A 6,477-nucleotide genomic window follows, 5' to 3' on the forward strand; every position below is an offset into this window, starting at 1 on the left:
GTGATGTCTAACTGAATTTTTGTAAAACTGTTAGATGGCTTACAGCTTGTACATCAGAGCTGAGCAACCTGTGTCATCTGACAAAGTGAGGCTGGCTTAACCCACCTCCCTCTTGATGATGTCATTGTCACAAAATGGCTTCCACAGAGCAGTTTGGGGTCAACAGTCATTAGGTAAGAAGGAGTTTACTTTACTTCCTGGTGGGGGATTGAGGGGGGAAAAGGTAGGGAAGAGGGGCAGAGAGGTGATTGACACATATCACAAAGTTATGTAACGTTGTAATGTGTTTCAATTACTGGGAAAAAGCTTTTCGCTGGAGTACCCCTTTAAATTGTCGACCCCTAAGCCCGACCTTGGCAGGTGACTGCAGTTCTCATGTTGCTTTTCTCATATCTGGTTTAACAGAGAGGCACTCACCTTTCCTTTTTCCATAGAGTTGTATGGAGAATCAGGGTGTAAGTTTATGCACTATTTTGGCTCATAAAATGCAGAACACAATGCCAGAAACCATACCGACCCCTGTATAGTTACTAGATTCTTCCAAGCATCATCATTGTCCACCATGCAGCAGATCCTGCACCAGCATCATTTTATTTGCCTTAAAATTGTGTTGTGTTGAAGTAGAACAATGGAAATGCTTCATGGAGATGTAAATGAGTTCTTTGTTCAAGGCCATGCCAGCCTGAACTAGCAGATATGTAGCCAACTATATAGCCAATAAAAAAAAGTATTTGCTCTCTTCCATTTTGTTCCTGTTGATGAATATTTGTGAATGTTTGAGATCAAAGTACTTCTAATGTTAGACAAAGAGAACAGTCTTTAGTAAGCCCCATTTTTACATGATTTAATGATAATACTTACAAAATTTTTTGTGTCCTATTGGATAAATCAATGTTTTGTTCTGGATGGCAGGCCGACCATCCTCGGATTTACCACTGTTTCTAGATTCTTTTTTCCCATTTGTGAATAATGGCTTTCACTGTGGTTTGCGTAGAGTGCCAGAGCCTTAGAAATGGCCGTGCCGGACTGGGCCACCGGACTGGGCCTCTCCCCCACTCCGACTCACCGACCAGCAGCTGGGGCACCCTGACAGCCATAGAGTGATGCTGCCAGTGGGACCCTGCTGGTGGCGGAGGATTCCTGGCTCCAGCCCCACCTCGTCCCCGCACACTGGTCAGAACTGTATGCGCTCGCACTCCTAATGAGCGCTAGAGATGAGCGAACTGTTCGGACTTTTGGTCTGAAAGCAGTTCGCTCTCTCGTCATGCCTGTGATCCCGGACGCATATGCGGCCAGGATATTCCAGGGAATCGATGTTGAAATCCCTGGAATATCCTGGCCGCATATTCACGGGATCGCAACTATGCGGCCGGGATCACAGGCATGACAAGAGAGGGCCGATGCCGTCGGACCAAAAGTCCGACGGTCCGCTCATCTCTAATGAGAGCATACAGTTCCTACTGGGCCAGAATGTGATTGACACAGCATCAGGAGCCATTGGCTCCTGGCTGTGTCAATCATTCTTGAGGCCAGAGGCAGTATTATGCCTCCAGCTACAAGAGGCTGCGCTCCGTATCAGCTCACGCATGAGTGACGTGCAGCGCCGCGTGGGCCTTGCCAAAGAGGAGCAGACCGGAGCCGAGGTGGACCGACCGCGGACCGACCACTTAAGGCCCATCATCCCCCTGATAGCTGGTGTGTTACATGACTACAAGCCCCATCATCCCCTGATAGCTGGTGTGTGTTACATGACTACAACCACCATCATCACCCTGATAGCTGAAGTGTGTGTTACATGACTACATCCCCCATCATCTGCCTAATTGCTGAAGTGTGTTACATGACTACAACCAGGGCCGTATTTGCCAATAGGCACCCGTGGTCCCAGCATATCCTGAGGGCTGCAGACTGTCAGTAAATGCTAAGAGTTGTAGTTGGGTCCTAGGTGCATTATACACTAGATGCTTTGTTGGAGATCACAATACATAGATTTGTGCGGGCTCAGTGTAGGAAAGTAACCCCATAACAGCACTAATAGGGGATAGAATAAAAACATCTAGCCCTATTAGTGATGTTCTGGGGCCACTTCCCTACACTGAGCCCCCACAGATCTATGTATTCTTATATGCCACAAAGCATCCAGTGTATAGGACCCAACTACAACAGCTGCAGGCACTACAACTCCCAGCATGTACTGACAGTCTGCAGCCCTCAGGACATGCTGGGAGTTGTAGTACAGTAGTACAATCCTCTGATAACTGCCGCTGTAGAGATGTATTGCTAGACCTTCAGGGCTGATGGTTGTCACCCACAGATTGCAGCCACCAGGAGCCTCTGCACACAGTGATTTATTAGAGGGTTGTGCACTCAGAAACTACAACTCCCAGCATACCCTGAGAGCTGTGCAAATGGAGGGTATTCTGAGAGTTTTAGTTTTACTCAAAATGTTATTCACAAGGGATTTGTCACAGATACAGAAGAATCCAGGAAAGGACGGGGGCAGCACGCGTGCGTCACTGGTTCTATATTGGTGGGCTCCAAGGATCATTTCCTCTGGTGGGCCCCAGGTACCCCAGTCCGACACTGCTTGCAACGCTTTCCAGACGAACATATCTCCAAAACTTTTTTTTACATCTGTATCTGTTGAACCTGTTTAGATCATGACATCATGGGCTGCTCTTTAAGACCTTTTTAGGGCCAAAAGTACTGACTTACATTACACTGGAAGATCTCTGGCTGATTTGGCAGGTTATCACTGTGTGTAATGGGGTCTTTAGTTACTAGGCCTTTATACTGATAGAATGGAAAGCTAAAGTCTATAGTTTGATTTTCTTGAGTGAGAAGCAATTCAACTTGGTTGGGCCCAATTTTAATAAGAACCCTATGTTTTGGACTTCTTGGTGTGTTTACTGCCATGAGCCTCTCCCTCCCAGGAAATGGTGATCCCGTGAGCTAATCACTTTCACCAACCTTAAAGGAGTACTCCAGTGCTCAGCATATTGCTTCATTCTAAAGCAGTGTTCTCCTCCCGCCTTCTAAGAGCTATAACCCTTGTATTTTTTCACCTACAGGGCTGCTTGGGGATAATAAATTTTTTGGGCCTTGATCTCTAGTTTTTATAGGTGACATATTGGTGCAAATGGGAGTTTTTAAAAGCTTATTATTTTGTTTTTACTTATATATAATAAAAAAATAAAATCAGAATCCAGTTTTTTTCCATTTTTTGTTTACACTGTTCAATGTGCAAGAACGAAATTGTTATTTTTTTAATAGATTGGACAATTCCACATGCTGCAATATTAACTATGTTAATTTTTTTTTTTACATATTTTTATTTGTAAAATGGGAAGTGTTGTGTTTTAAACTTTTATTGAGGCAGGGGGTTTGCCATCTTTGGAAAACCTTTTTCTTTTTACATTTTATAGGCCCCCTTAGGGGACTTATATATATGAAATTATTAGATTGCATATATGGTCATTGCATAGCATTGATCAATATTATTGGCGATCTAAGGGCAATTTCCTTTTAAAAATGAAGGTGGTTTAATTCCCCATTAAACCAAGAAGGTGGTTTTGAGTGAATGATGAAGAATAGTAAAGAGGCAGGGAGTGGGCCATAAAGAATTTAATATTTAATAGGACACAAAGGAGTGGAGAAAATGCAGTACAAGAGAAGAGCTGCAAAACAATCATGGATGTGATGCACAAAGTTCTAACATAAAATACCAATGGACAACAAAAATGGAGGTAGGTAGGTTCTGTCAACCTTCAAATTACTTTTTTCCTGTCTGTTTTGTAACTGGGCTCTTATGGCACTGACAGGCAGTGTTGGTGGTATGCAGGGTCGGACTAAGGTATCTGGGGCCCACCACAGGAAATGACCCTAGGGGCCCACCAATGAAGAACCAGTGGAAAACAATATGTCAGTCAGTCTTAATGCAGGTTCTAAAGCTGGGGGCCCACCAGAGGATTCTCCGGTGCTCTGGTGGGCCAGTCCGACACTGGAGGTATGTATGTGCCACCTACTAAGGTCTTGAGTGGGTTTGTAAAAAGTTGCATATCCTGAAATGCCTGATTTGAGTTATAGGTTTATGAAAGGTTATGTAGCACTTACAATCTCTGTCAGACCAGCAGATAACTCTGGCAGATTAGTATGAGGAGTTTAACAAGCATATTGGTGCACTTCTTAAGAATACATTTGCAAAAACATTTAACTTCTTTAAACTTTGAACATAGGTAATGCAAACTTATATCATGTTGACAGTGAGCACCATTCAATATAATTCTCTGTTCTTTGTATTCCTACTATTCAGTAAGTTCGCTCATGGCTGATGTAAATTTGCACAATAATTTGTGCCAAAAATAAAAACTCACAATTAATAAATGAGACTTAGACAAACAGGAATCCACAAAGGAAGGTTGTAAATTTAATTTTACATTGACAACATGAATTTTTTGTGCAACGAATAATTGGGCAAATATTTGCTAGAATTTGATAACAGCCATAGTTGTAGGCTTAGAAAATTCTCCCCAGAATCTGTAATGGTGAACATGTAAGAAAGTAATGCAGATAGATAGAAAGGGATTATCAGAAAGCTGCGTTTCAGGTCTCCCCAGACAATGAGGATTTTGATTAATACATGGCTCCCAATATACATATGTAGTGAAATCTTTTCTTTTATTTTAACCCCTTAAAGAGATTTGTTATGCATTATGTAGCCCTCTTATTCAAATGAACTTTATAATTACTACTAAAAAAAATTACTGTAGCTATAATTGTAACCACCAGGTGTTTCACTTTTCTGTAATCTACTGTCCCAAACTGTGCAATATATGGGAGAGCCACACAATGCACAGAAAGTCTTTCCCTGCTGCAGCCTTGTCACATAGTATGACACAAGGACAAGCACAGTCGCAGCAATGACATGGGCAGTGTATGGATGTCCTCTACACTGCACTAAAGTACTGAGACTAAGCTTAGATTGGTAAGTACTGTAAAGACCACAGGAAACTAAAGAGTTGAAATAAATAAAAAATATGAAAAATTGTATCAGTCACTTTATTGGACTCAGCTTCTCCTTCCCTTTATATTGAAGACATGAAACATCATTGTGCTGACCGGGGAAAACAGAACTGGGACCTATTTTTCATGGGAGTATATGGAAAGAAAAAACAAAACACTAATACTGACAATGCCACAAGCTCTCTGGACAACCCAGATGGTGGATCTTTAGTGAAATAGTTTCTTTATTATCAAATAAAATAATTATTTATTATCAAATAAAATAGAATTTTACGTTTTAGGGGTTGTACCCATATCAAGAGGAAGGGGTGAGCCCCCTGAAATGCATTGTGCATCATTTGATTTTATCTGATAAATATCACTTTCACTGAAGGTCCACCATCTAAGTTGTCTGGAGAGTGGGTGACAGTGCCAGTATTGGTGCCATTTTCCCCTTCCATTCACTCTATGATCTCTGTGAAGCCTTTATGTGGACTCTTATTTGAGGAGTTGTTAAAGGGTTACTCCGGCAAAATAAAATTAACCATTTACAATATACTCACATAATGGCTTCCTGTAGCTTTTTCTTCTTTTTGCTCCCTACTCCACCCCACTGGAAGTTGCATATTTGAAGACCTCCACTTGACTATCGGCGCCATCCCTGTGCATACACTCACACAGTCTCCCACATGCGCAGATGATAGCTGGAAGGGAGATGGATTTTGATCAGTGCATGCACGGGTAAGGAGTCGTCCCATAGCTCCAGATCAATTCCTTACCCTCGCATGTGGCAATCAACATCTATCTCCCTTGCAGCTGTCATCTCCGCATCTTTCAGTCTGTCCCTGTATCCTTTGGGCTTAACAGTCCACCAACTGTCCTGTCCATCTTCTCCCCTTCCTTTTTCCTCCCCACCCATTTGCACAAGTGCATAGAGACAGTTACAGACAGCGCAATTTCCAACAAGCCTCGTCGCCCTCAGGGCACCACCGCCATACTTACACGCTCTTGGACGCATCCCATCTGTACCCATGTCATCTGCACCACCTGTGCTTGCTTTAGGGCACTCATCCTTACCTTCCGCTGTTTACATTTGTTCTGTTTCTTCTTAGTGACATCTGCTATTCAGTGGTATCTGCCGAATCTTTCTCACCAAGCAGCGAGCTAAACCTCTCCTGATTAGCGGTTCCTAATCACTCCTCTACCTCTGATTCGCCGATCCCAACATATGACCTTTGTTTACAAACACTGCACTACATGGAGTCCATGTTCTCCCAAGTTCTATTGTCACTGACATTTTATTATTCATTTTATAGTATCTCTCTGTTGCTATGAATTAATGTATGCCATCTTAGCCAGGCCCCTACACAGCGGGTCACGCTGTGTACATGTCAGAAGCAGCTTTGACTCTCCCACATGTGCAGATGAGAGCTGCAAGGGACATAGATGTAGATCAGCGCATGCGCAGGTAGGGAA

This window comes from Dendropsophus ebraccatus, chromosome 1, assembly GCF_027789765.1.
Source record: "Dendropsophus ebraccatus isolate aDenEbr1 chromosome 1, aDenEbr1.pat, whole genome shotgun sequence".
Lineage (NCBI taxonomy): Eukaryota > Metazoa > Chordata > Amphibia > Anura > Hylidae > Dendropsophus > Dendropsophus ebraccatus.